Consider the following 14,597-nt stretch of genomic DNA (forward strand, 5'->3'; position numbering starts at 1 on the left):
CTTCAGTTGGACCTTCAGTTACTTGACTGATCTTCTGATACTGAAGCTCCTTAGTATCTTCATCTTTTCCTGGTTCCCACACTAACATCTCAGTTGGTTCGGAGATTTTCTTTTCTGTACAAGAAACTCCTTTATTCTTAGCATTCTCTTCAGTTTTCTGTTTTCTGAAATCATCAATAGACTCGTCAAAAATAACATGAGGTTTTTCTTCCACAACTAAAGTTTGAGAGTTAAGCATTCGATAGGCTTTGCTGGATTCTTCAGTACCAGAACATCACAGAAAAATTCCTTGATCAGCCTTGCTATCAAAAGTGTTTAACTTTCTTTTATCGTTGTTATGGATGAAACACCTAGAACCGAAAGCATGAAAATATGTGTAATCAGCAGTGACTGATTTTGGCTTTGGAATTCTCTTCTCCGATTCAAGCTTTGGGGAGGTTAAGCTTTTGGAAGAGAAACTATTTTTGCAGAGTTTCAACTTATGTCGTTGAATCGGTGAAGATTGAAGTGATCCTCGAACGCTATTTATAGGAGAGGTCTTGAATAGATCCGTTGGCGGAAAATGTCTTCAAGATTTCTTCCGTTGGAGAGCATTTTGAATTTGGGCTGAGGCTTCAATCTTCGAGGTTCCTTGTATGGTGGGAACAACTATCTTGAAGAGCAGGAGATGTGACGTCTCTGATAAAGTAGCCACCAAATAGGAATGACCTCTGCAGAGAGAGGAAGATCCTGAGATCTCTGCATTTAATGCGGCTGTACTTTTGTGAGTACGTGGCTTCCTTTGAACATTGGAAGTTCAGTCCGAGGAAGAATGTTTAACTGATACTTGACTTTAGTATCAGTCCGCTGAGTCCACGCGGCACGCATTAAGTAATCAGTTCCGAACTGATTCTTCAACTGATACTTCAGTTGGTAACTTCAGTCTTCAGTCTTCAATCCTTCGTCCTTCAGTCTTCAGAACCGCAAGCTACACTAGAAACGAACTCTAACACTTGAGTTCAAAATAGTTATAGTCTATTACAAATTAAACCTAAGGATTTTGGTATCATCGAAACAAAACATGATATTCCATGGGGTTCCCAACAATACTAAACGTCATATTTTGTCCCCACGTCAGATATGCCATATGCGCACAACTAGTAAGACATATCATGTCGGGTACCGAAAATCATGTTTTGGACTCAAATGTATTTTTTTAAAAGGATTTGGTACTTTTTTGCAATTATACTTAACATTGGAACTTTTTTATAATTGAGGTCATACATTGTGAAAAATTTTGACATTCTAATTTAATTAATACTCCATGCCATATTTTGTCTCCATGTCATATTTGCTATATACTGCTCCAACGAGACATATTATCTTCCGATGCCATAAATCATTTTTTGGACACAATGTGATTTATTCGAAATGTTAGTTAATACTAGTATTTTACAAATATTCTTAGGTTGGAACATATTTCGCTCAGACAAACAAAATGTGATATTTACCCAATGCTTTGAAGTTTATCAAACTTAAGCAAACTTTATGGAGCATGATTTTTCTTAGTGGATTATCACGCAAAGTGAAATGTACTTGAACACGGACATGATATTTCCTGCAAGCTTTTGTAAATAGCATAGTTGGTTGTATCCTTTGTGAAAGAACGAAAAAAGAAAAAAGAGTGAAGAATATAAAATGAAGGGTTATTGGCGCTTAAATACATAAACTTTGACTCATTTTGTTGTTGTTTCCCATGAAATATATTATTCTAAAAAATTATTCAAATAATTCTTTTATTTTAATTTTTTTAAAACGTCATTTTAATTATGAAATACTACTATATTTTAAATTTTTTTTAAATTATGTCACCACGAATAATTATCATCTATCATTAGTTAAATTAATTAAGTTAGCTAGTTAATTATAAAAGATTTATTTGGATTATTTTTTTATAACAATATATTTCGTGGGAAAAAAATAAAATAAGCCAAATTTCGTGTATTTTTTGACAATTCTCAAAGTTCGCAGGAAAAAACAAAATGAGTAAAAATACGTGTATTTTTTTTACAATTTTCAAAGTCGTAGAAAAACCTAAAATGACCCTAAAATTCGTATATTTAGGCGCCAATAACACTTAAAATGAATAACTAAATAAGTAAAAGAGAAACAAGCTGCAAAATTCTCGACTACGTCCACTTAAGCTGGGCCTTAAAGACCAACTTTACTGGTTTCTAGAGGCCCAATTCCTAAGCCCAACAATCAGTACAAAATAAATATGTATTTTTATCTCGTCTAGCTCAACTTTGCATTAGTAGGTTTAGATTTATGTTTTAAAGTAAGGGTAAAATTTGGTTTATTTATGATAGACTTTTATTAAGCCCAAGCCCAAATGGGTGATAAGCAGAAATTCATATTTTACTGAAAATAGAAAACAATATTATCATCTTAGACTTGGATGTTGCGCAGGGAATAGATTGAATTAGAGATCTAAGAAGGAACCTATTTCTTTTAGAATTGGTATCAGGTGGGATTAAAGAGGGTGTTTGGATGAGCTTAGAGCTTATAAGCTCCTTTAAAGTGTTTGGCAAAATAAGCTCATCAACAACTTATAAGCTCCAAAAATAAGCTCCAAGAGGTTATAAGCTCCCCAAAAAATAAGTTCTTCTACCCCAACTTATTTTTTTATAATCTCATATGCAACAATCTTCTTACAAATATTTTTTAACTATAATTTATTATTTACATCATATATCATTTAAGTTCATTTTTCTTCGATTTTTTCTCTCTAAAAATATATTTTTCTCTCTCTAGCAAAAAAAATTCTCTCTCTAACTTATAAGCTCAATTATCCAAACACTTTGACAACTTATAAGCTCTTAAAAATTAAATCTTATAAGCTCTTGAAACATCTTATAATCTCCAAGAGCTTATAAGCTCTTTAAAATAAGCTTAGCCAAACACCCTCTAAGTATGGAAAAGATGAGTCGGGTCGAGATTGTGGCGGATCGTGAGTTGCTTTTGTTGGCCGGTCATAAAAGTAATCATTGTTATACGAAAAAATAATTATTGATATAAAGAAAGGTAATGTTTCAAAACCATTACCTTTTTTCATGTCAATGACTCCCTCCATCCCATTATAAATATCTAATTGCTTTTGGGCACGAAGATTAAGAAATGTGTAATTAGTAGATAAAGTGAGTTGGTGGGAGAGAAAAATGGTAAAGTCCATGCTAGGTCACCCCTAATGAGGATCACCCTTCTGATCTTGACACGTGTCATCTGTTGAACTTTAAGTGAACCAGCCGGTCCACCTCCAAAACCCGATCTTTCATACAACTAAACCAGCCTATTATCGATTATCCTGCACTCTTTTTTGTCCTCGATTTCCGTGTACTAGGTTTCTTGTAGAAAATGATTATTTTGTAGGTAAAGAATCCGATATTGAATTCCATCGAATTGAAGCAATTTTGTTTTGAAAGGCCTTAGATTTAGTTGAAAATTTTATATGTTTTCAGCGTATGATAGTTATGTTAATTCATACATCGGTTCAAATTGAATGAAGTTTTATTTGTTAATTTATGATATTTTGTGTAGCTGAAAATTTTCTGAGTTCGTAGGATTTGAAACTTACAGAAATGCTGGGGATTTCATTTTCACGGTTCCCGATCGTTAGTTCTGAGTAGAATTTTGTGAATTTACGGCTTTACCCTTTTGAGGTTGGGCTATACGTGTTTGAAACTGGTTGTAAAACCTGGAAACGTAGTTAGTATATTTAATGGAAACCTGAAAAGTTGTTAAATTTCAGTTAAATTTAACATGTTTACTTGAACTTTTTTTTTGTACAGACATTCTTGTAAGTTTTTATATTTAACCTTAATTTTTGAAACGGGTTTAGGTGCTCTCGTCTCCGCCAGGTGTCACCTTTGGTATTTAAACCTGTTACGGCAGCATCTTTCGGCCCAGAACTTTGCTCATGTACGTAGGTCTTGTTTCGGACCTTTGTTTGATATATTAAATTTAGAGTTTCAGGGGCAACTTTATAATGTCATGTGCCGTCGTTTGCAAAGCGGGTCACTAAAAAGATTGGTATTGCAATATCGAATTGGTAATTATGTCGTTAAATTTGGACCCGCTGATTTTGCCATAATGACCGGCTTGCGGTTCAATGGCATCACTACTCTCCCTGAAGGTTCTAGTTTCCACGAAACTGTTTTTAGTGGGAAACGTTATTTGCGGCTGATTAGCATCGAGAATAAGTTCCTCAAAGAATGCAAACAAACATCTGGTACCTCAGAAACAAGCTTGAAGTTAGGATACTTGTATATTGTTTATGGGCTGTTGGTATTGAAGGATAGGACACAGAAGAACATAGATCTAGGTTTTATCCATCTAATGGATGGCCTAGATAGATTTCTTCGGTATCCTTGGGGCAGAATAGCATACGATTTCATGGTCCCTCGTACCCATAATGCTAGAAAACTTCTAGATAAAATGGAAACAAAGCAAAATAAATTGAGTGTTGAAGCGTATGGTTTTGTGCATATGTTGCAAGCTTGGATGTATGAGATTATGCCCTCGTTGGCTGGTTTTTGCGGCAAGCAAGTAATCGAGCACGAGAACCGAATTCCTAGAATGCAGCGTTGGTCAGCAGATTCTGGTTTCTTGTTCGATGACCTCTGGCCTTACTTTTTACCTAGAGCAGGAAATGATCCGGTATGTTGTATATTAAATGTATTCACATTTGAATTGATTTACATAATTTTTTTTGTTAATAATTGTTTATTGATTTAGGTCCCAATCATCGTATCACCCAAGGAATATGAGATGATGGATGAGCTCGGTATTCCTTCAACGATGCATCCTGCGTCACCTACTCTAGTTTTTAATTCCAAATCTCTTGTTAGAAAAAGACGGCTAACATACGACGACGTCGAAACTTCTGAAAAAGCTGAAGCATTGAAGGGAAGTCCATTGAAGTCTTCTAGCCGTGGTAAAAAGAAGATGTTAAGTGGAGATCCCCCCCCCCTTCCGTAGTACTCGATTGGTTGAAAAAACGGAGCAAATAGAAACAAAGAAGGGCCATCATGTGGATAATTACGCAGAAAATGCACCAGCTACACCTGCATTATCTAAAAATACTGTGAAGAGTAATAGCAATGTAAGTTTTCTGTTTCTATTTCGGACTAAATATGGTTGTTTGTGTTTTAATTATGGTTTTTGCTTGTATGACAGCTCTCTGTTATATTGCTGATGGAGTTAATGGAGAAAGTTGACAAGTTAGATCAGAAAGTGGAGAAGATAGATGGCAAAGTTGAGCATCGAGACACGACTCTACACGAGGTTGTTAGCGAGTATTCGATGTTACTTTGATAACCAGGCCACTAGTCATCCCAAAAAATGCAATGGAGAGAAAAAAAGTTCAGTGGAGAAAATGGAAGAACACAAAAGTAGTGGAAACGTTGGTGCAGTTCTAGGTGAATCATCTACATTTCAGAATCTTGATGACCCTTTTTTGGGTAATAAAGGTGATCAACTCAAAGTATCAAACACTGGATGGTTCAATAACGAATGGTTGCTTGAAGATCCTTTTGCGGTGCATGATTGTAATTATCATGAACCACCAAAGCCGGTTCCTTTAACAGATAATCCAGTGAAGAAGTTATTGAGTGTTGGTGATTCGAGGAGCAAATCTGAAGGTTATAAAGGAAAATCCTTCCTTCCATGCACTAAAGAAGGTTTTGGACACACCATGAAGACTGAGGCGATTAGTAGCGTGAAAATTCCTGGCGAAACAGAAAAATTGCTGCCTTCCCTAAATTTGGATTACACAACGTCGTACAGCAATGGCATGCCTCAGAAAACCTCCATGGATGCGTTGAAGTTCGACCCTTCGGACTTCGACTTCAACTATGCCGAGCTCAATCCATTCATTCGATGGCAAAAAGTAGCTTCCAGTGGTGATCGGTATGTTTTTTTTTGTTAATTGCAGGTAAACTGTTATTCATTTTTTTTTGTATATTTTAACCACATTTATTGAATTCGTTTCAAATTTTAGCCGATATGATCGGAGGCTTCCGATTAAAATGTTGCGTGTCGCCGATAATGAGTGGTTTAATGTTATCTTACAACGCAATGGATGGCTAGAGAGCGAGGTAACAATCCTATCATTTTTGAATTTTTGTAAACGCAAATTGGCTGAAATATTAACTTAAAGTATTCTTCGCAGCATATTAATGCACTTATATATTTGTTGCTTGTTGATTTCAACAAAGACGTATCAAATCCAATATTGAGAGATTGGTCGTGTATGGAGATGGTTTGTTGGGTATGTAGTGTTTCCCTATTTCCTTGTTTCGCATGACTTGGCTTTATTTAATACACAACAGACATCACCATTTATTCTTTGTTTTTTATATGTCAATAGTTGGCCTTGCGTAGTGATAACCTTGAGGAAATGGTGGGGACAATGATGCCGTATGTCCGTGGCAGTCTTCCTTTCATAGGTGGGCTGGAATGGACGAATGCTAGACGTGTGTTTGGTGTGGCACACATAAGCAACAATCATTGGTGTTTCTATCAGATATGCATCCCCGAGCAGCGCATTGTTGTTTACGACTCTCTCAACTATAACTGGGAAACTGTAGCAGGGCATTTTGACAACGTTCGGACGAACTTACCCATACTATGCCGTTTGGGAAGAGTATGGGAGAGGTGCAACTATTCAAATGCCATTATGGAGAGCTGGGACGTCGTGAAGTTTGAGAATCCACCACAACAAACTAATCATAGCGACTGTGGAATCATGGCAATCAAATATATGGAATGTTGTGCTTATGGTGTCCCCGTGGATGGCATAAAACCTGAACGTGGAGCCATTTTTTGACGCCGTTACGTGGTAAGGCTGCTTAATTCTTCATATGAAGCATGACTCATACACATGTATGAGGGCCGGCAGACATTGAAAGTGAAGGAATAGGTATCAAAGCAGGTTTTGTGGTTCTTCGAAGCAAAGTTGGCTGTTAATTTTTGGGTATATGCTTGTTCATAATTTTTGGTTTTGGACTAATTCTTGTTATTAGCGAAAACCTAAGTTATGAGCTAAGCTCGTTCATTGGGATGTAAATATTGCAGCAAAATCTTTTATTATTGCTTCATTTGTTGTGGAAATAGTAAACAAGTTTTATAGTGCTACTTCCGCGTTTTTTTTTGTTTTTTGTGGCAGATTTCTCGTGATCACATGCAGTCTTTTGTTTAAACACTAGTGCTTGGAATTTATTCGAAAGAAAGAAGAATATATTCCCATTTGGCTATTTGTGGTTTGTCTGTTTTTGCTTTCGAATATATTGCAGCAAATATGAAAGTGCTTTATGCAATGAAGTTACAAAATAATGAAAAGACAAGTCCATTGATTAAATTTCCAAGGTTATAGATATACCTTTTCCTGTTTGGTATTATTCACATTCATGCATATTTGTTATTTATTTTCCTGACGCAGTGAATGACTATATATTTCCTTTCCAATTGCGTATACACTCACTAGTATACAATGAAACCAAAGGCCATCTCCCAAAGTGATGTATTCTACATCCCGCCATGGTCGCGTCCGATTGAGCTCCTGCTCTTAGTAAAATTAGATTGTGCTAGATCAGCAGGAAAATGGGTACCCGGAGATCATGTTGGCAATATGCCGGTGATCGACAGTATTTGCGATGAGTTAATAGGTCATCTGTTCTTGTTGCAAATTCCAAAACCCAAATACCATGAAAAGGTAATGGAATGGTGGACTAGATTTATTCGCTTCCACTCCTTATTGAAGGATGAAAGGACTTGGTTCTGTGAAAACACAAAACGCGTTTTTGCTACAAATTTATCTTGGGATGCAATTGGAGCCGTAAGTTTATTAACTTATACAATTTATGTTCCCAATAAAATTTCTATTACCTTTTTTTAATTTTTTTTTTTCGTTAGGAAATACCCCAAATGTTATGTTACATGGAAGAAGGTGAAACAAATTGGGATATATTAAAGCGCCTATTCTACGAGCCTGGGATTTATTCCTGTTCTGATGAAGATGATTCCACACATCAGGAAGAACATTGGGTCACCGTGGTTCCTGTTAGCACCCACGGATCTCCCTACATCGAAAGTTTTTTTATTAACTTGTTCAAACTAAATAAAAGAAGACAAAAATTTGATGAGAATTTGTTTCACTATACTTCAACGTAGTCCTCCATCTTCACGGAGCTGATTGTGATGGTGTTTCGCACGGGATTCCAGCTCACATCCTAATCTTCAATGAGCAAAAAAAATCATCGGAATCAATCCCTCAATGCCATAAGCTTCGCAATATAGAAAGAGAATAAGAAGTAAACTTCGAAATCATTGTTTAGTGAGTTAAAAACATCGGAACAATGTGCCTCGGTATATTTTTGTCGTATGCAATCCAACTTTCTGAAATTGACATACAGCAGGAGCGTGGAGTGGAATCCCTCCTTGCCGTCCAACGGTTGTCGTACCACATTTGTAGGTAGATAATTTATCTTACAAGTTAAAATAATGCTTTCTATTAAGAGATGCACGACAACGGAGGCTTTATATAGTGCATAATATCCAATAATGTAAGGGAGAGCCAGCTGGAATCTAAATTTTAAGGGGGCCAAAATTTATATAAGTGGAGAGGAAAAAGCTACCTCAATTATTTTTTTGCATTGATGTAAGTTCAAAATTAATATACAAACTAGGGTATCGCCAAGACATCCGTGACCCATTAGTACAACAAACATAAAATGCCATGCAATGCAAACCATGAGAACCTACACATATTCAATCTTCAATGATAAATGATTATAGACACAAAACGCCAAAATACTATATCTTTCGAATCTAATTATGATATACACTTATTATTCTAAGAGTAATAGACAAATATGACTATAATCCTCGCAATGCAGCCAAATTTATAAATATTCCAGTAGGATATGAACTGTAAATGGGATTACTAATATATTCACTACTGCTGAAAATTAGGGGTAAAAAACTCACATCGTCAAATTCGACACAAATGTGGAATTTCTTTCCTTTTTCACATTGAGCATAAAGAACTTTCAGATATGGAGCAAACATTCTTCTAAATTGAAGACAAATCAACCCAAGACAATAAGAATATATTCCTAGTTACAAAGCAAGATTGTAAGGGGAAATTCAAATGTACAAATAAAAGATATGAGTAATAATGTTAATCAATTTAGTTTCATCTCTAATAATATGTTGCTTTAAGTCTTACCATAATAATCATAACACATGTTCCAGTTTGCAATATACATATGCTGCAAAACAAGGGATACCTGCAACTGCCAAAACTCAAACATACCTACAATTCAGGCTTCACATGAGGCTTCAAATGAGGCTCCAAATTAACGGAGTACGTACCTCCGGCTACATAAGGTGATGATGAATAGAGTTCTTCAGAGCCAGTGGATTTCAACACCCATTCGTTGCGACACAAGACATTATTAAAACCCTTCTATGCCTCAACTTTTTTACACATATTAATAAGTTCTTCTATATTCGCAAATCGAGCAAATTCACCACCATCACCACCAAACTCTCCATAATTTTTGCCAACCACAACTTCATCAACTTTACTGCCTTTCTCTGCACCAGATTTTATGGGGTCTACGCTTGCCTTCTGCTCAAAGTAAGACCGAAGGCACTCTATCACCTCCTCATGTAGAGTCGTATTACGAGTCTCAACTTTAACAAAGAGCTTATCTATTTTCTTATCTAACTTCTCAACTTTCTCCTTCAACAAAGTGATCAAGAAGATCAAGGCCTGTCGGACCACCAAAAAAGGTAAGTATAACACAATGAACATTTTTGGGTTTAAAAACATGTAATAACACTCACATTGGTATTACTCTTTGCATTTTCCTCTACCGTAGCGTAATTCAGAATTTTCAAACTATTTTTACAAAGGGCAAGGCTAGATGCTTCATTTTCTGCATAATCATCCTCATCTTTCGCCTTCTTTTCTTCTATTTTCTTGCCTTGTTCAACCAAACGAGGGGAACGGCGGGGATCCAAACGTAACACCTGTTTCTCTTCCAAAAGCAGTTCTGAATTCTTCTTTCGAGTCTTCTGTATTTCAATGCCTTTTTTAACAGCATCATCTTCCTCATATGTCAGACGTCTTTTTCTGAGCAAACTCTTTGAATTATAAACAGGAATAGGTGAAGCGGGATGCAAGGTTGAAGGAATACCAACATGATCCATCATCTAATATTCCTTGGGTCACACAATGATTGGAACCTAAAACAAGGCATAAAATTTTATTAAGATAAGAAATAAATTAAATCAATAGAAATGTTACAAAAATTTAGGGGATAGATGCTCCCATAACATGTTCACATGATCCAACAAAAGTCAAAATCAAGAACTTCGTACATGAGCAAAGAATTCAGGGGGTAGATGCTCCCGGAACAAGTTCAGATACCAAAGGTGACAACTCAAAGAGACGAGAGCACCTAAACATATTATAAACAAAACAGCTTATAGACCACAACTTCACGAAATGTAGCCGAAAAATATACACAACTAAATGTCTTCAATTTAACTACAAATATTAAACCTTTACAGAACATTGTGGACCACTTTTTCATTAAACAACAAAAAACAAAACATAAAACCATCTCTAAGTTTCCAGCTTCAATAAAATTTTCAAAGATCATAAACTATATTCAACGCGTTCTAACAATGAACAAGCAACCTGAATTGCTTTTCTTAATAATGAAAAAACCATTAAAAACTCTCTTAAATTATTTGAAAAGTCTATTATACTTGTAATATTCTTAAGTTCGAGATAAAAAAAACATGGGATCAAAATTCGGGATATAATTTAAGGTAAAACCTTCTAGATAAGACTAGACATTTCTTACGTATGAGAACACAAATATTTAAACGGTTCATCTACGAAGATGAGGCTAATTACTTCACTACATGGGCAAAAAATCATACATAATTTAATAGATGGTAATAGATGGGCAAGAAATCATACATAATTTAGTAAATGTTATCTACTGGGCAAAAAATCATACATAATTTATAAACATGAAAATGTAACAAGTAAATGGTAATAGATCAATATAATTTAGAACAGAAGTTATCAGATTTGTTACATTCTTCACAACCGTAACCATAGCAATGTTTATGTATTTTAGACTGCAAACGAACAGGGAAATCAAGTAAATCAGGTGACAAAGTTTAACACAACAAAGCAAACAAATTAAAAGAGCAGCGAATCCTTCTCAAAACCAGCCTTATTGTGCATAGGATGTTTTGAGAACGAGAGAGACAATAACCGTCAGTGGAAGAAAATCAAAAGCTTAGTCTGAATATCTTGCAGCTGCATCAAGTAGAAAAACCAAACCTCAGTAGAACCAATCTCTGCCACAGTAAGAAATGTTATTGCCTTCCTCACAAAATTTGCAGCTGCATGCTTCACCTCCGAAATTTGCTTCGATCCCGGGCCTCCACGATCAAAAAGTATGATTTTTCCCCTTTCGCTAGCATCAACATTCACAGATGTAAAGTAAATGATAAATAAAAAAAATCGAAGAATTTATAATAGCTGTTGACTCTGTCTAGATTTTTACCATTCAACACAATGAAATGTTGGAAAAATATAAACCGATGACGGATCTTGTAAAAATTCAAGAGATGAAATGTGAAACTTCGGGTCGATGCGACAAATCTTACAAAACAAGCCGGAAAAAGAGAATTTCTGATTTGTCCGATCACCAAGAGTGTTCAGTAAGCTTCATTTCAATAATAAATGGCAAAAAACACGTGTCATAACCTATAGAATTAAAAAATCGCCTGTAGCCGGGTTTTGGGGGAAACAAAACCGGGTTTCGCTGACTCCATCAGCTGGGTTGAGCATAGAATTAAGGGACACATGTCAACATCAGAAGGGTGATCCTCATTAGGGGTGACCTAGCATGGAATTTACCGAGAAAAATATATTGAGATTTGTAAAAGTAGGTATAGAGAGAGTAAGTGGTAGACCCATTAGTTAATTAGTCTTTTAATTATTTGTCAAAAAATGAATGAGACATTTGTAATGTGACATCTCATTATGGACAATGAGACATTTATAATGGGACGGAAGAATTAATTAAAAATTGAATATAATTACTATTTTATCCTTGTAGCCTCATATATATTTAAATTTTTTTATAAAAAAACTCAAAAAAGTATAACCTCCATTGATAATTGAGTCAGAGGATTTTTTAGGACAATAACTTAGATTGATTTGGAAATTAGGACAATAATTTTCGGACTTGTAAAAATAGGACACTAATTTTTTTTAGAGTAAAAATAAGACACTAATTAATAAGCGTCGTAAAAATAGGACATTTCTCGGCCGATAATTGGCCGAAAAATGTCATGCGGATGCAACACTTATTAATTAGTGTCCTATTTTACTCTTAAAAAAAATTAGTGTCCTATTTTTACAAGTCCGAAAGTTATTGTCCTAATTTCCAAATCAATCTAAGTTACTGTCCTAAAAAACCCTCGAACTCTTGATAATTCAAGATTCATTCTATCCGTCGCTTGGAAAAATTTGGATTTACTCATCATTTTTCCCACACTTTATTACATAAATATAATCAGTCTGCACTAAAAATAACTATAGATTCATAGATTGTCCAATTCCATCTCTTTGTCCACAATTGTTGCACCGTTGATACCCACAAACCAAAACAAATTAATGTTGCAAATTCAATAAATAAAACTAAGATAATTAATACTATCTTTCACATGCTTCTTGCAGAGGAGAGGCGACGACTCTCAAATACCTAACTCCAATGTAAACATCACAGGAAAATTAAGAAAGAGCATTTATCCAACTTAGTGTAGAATTTTTAATTTTTCTGTATAATTCTTGGTTGAGTGCTTTGTTTTACTTCCTCTTATTTGAATGAATATATTTTGAAGGAATAAAAGAAGAATGAAAATATTGAAGTGCTAAAAGATATTGAGTAGACAAACCTCTAATTTGTACGAAGTTATTACAATATCATGTTTTCTTTTTGTTCATCAAAATAGAGAAATTTGTTATTGTAGATATGGGATGTTGATGAACGGAATCTGGGAATTGAATGTTAGTGGGGCTATAATTGCTAGGGTTTATGTTATCAGAATTTTAAAATTAAGGGGGGTGTATTAGTTGTGGAGTCTAATAGATTTCTATGGATTTTAAAAGTCTGGGTGTATTCGTTCCAGACTTTTAAAAGTCTGCAGAAATCTAGGTGTATTCGTTCCAGACTTTTAAAAGTCCATATAAATCTGGGTGTATTCGTTTCAGACTTTTTAAAATCCATACAAATCTAGGTGTATTCGTTATTCCATTGACTTCAAATCCGTAATGACTTTCATGGATTTCATCCAAAAAATACACACGACGAAATCCGGCCAAGAACCACGAGAATTGAAATCCATGGAGTTTTGAGCGTGCGCTGAGTTCTAGCGCCCGCGGCCAAGAAGCCAGCGAGCGCCTGAACTCAGCACACGTTGAGAAAGGCCAGCGCTCGCTGGGTTTGAGCGTGCGCTGGGTTCCCAGCGGCCGCTGGGTTGCAGCTGTCGCTGGGCCCAGGCAGCCCAGCCCAGCAATGCCTTTAAATACCCCTCTTCGATTTTTTTAACCTCTCACATTCGCCAGACGCCTACCACCCCTCAAAAAAAGAAGACAAGTTCAGTTCAGGGTTCTATATTAGCTTTTAGCCAGGTATTTTTTCATAAATTTTATATCTTCATAGTATTTTAATTATGCAATTTTTCTATAGCATGAATCTTGTACCTTTATAAATTGTTAGCAACTGTATGCTGTGTTTCTATTGCATGTGAGTTGATTTTAGTTTTTTTTTTTATGTTTTTTATTTTTTATTTTTATTCATTCATATAGTACTGTTCGGTGTCTAGTAATATTATTATGGGAGACTCTCAACCACAAGATTCCAAAAAAAGGGCAGTGTATGAAGCATGGACGCAGGAACAAAGTGATGCCTTGTTACGAATTCTGGCTGAATCTGCAATTAGGGGATGGCGCGATAATAATGGTATATTTAGCAAAGCAACAGTAGAGGAAAGGATATTGCCTGTTCTCAATGAAAAACTTAGGTCCAATAAAAATTATAATCACTACCAAAGTCGTATCAAATGGTTTAAGAGCCGTTGGAATGCGTATTCAACACTGTTGAAGTTTAACTCTGGTTTTGGTTATGACAACGACACCAAAAAATTCACGGCCCCAGATGAAGTATGAGATGCGTATATAGAGGTAAATTTGTTATCAATTATTTTTTAAACACAATTTAATTTAAATAATATAGTTAATTAATAATTTTCTTATTTATGTTTTTAGGCTCACCCAAAAGATGCATACTTACGCACTGGGAGTTTTTCGGATTATGATGAATTGAGGCTTGCTGTTGGGAACGGTGTAGCTGTAGGAAGAAACGCAATTGGAGTGGGCAGTGCTACTGATGCTAGGACAATAGGAGTTGATGAAAGTAGAGGTCCGCTCATAGAGGAGTTGAATTACGATACTGCTACTG

Source organism: Salvia miltiorrhiza, chromosome 3, assembly GCF_028751815.1.
Source record: "Salvia miltiorrhiza cultivar Shanhuang (shh) chromosome 3, IMPLAD_Smil_shh, whole genome shotgun sequence".
NCBI lineage: Eukaryota > Viridiplantae > Streptophyta > Magnoliopsida > Lamiales > Lamiaceae > Salvia > Salvia miltiorrhiza.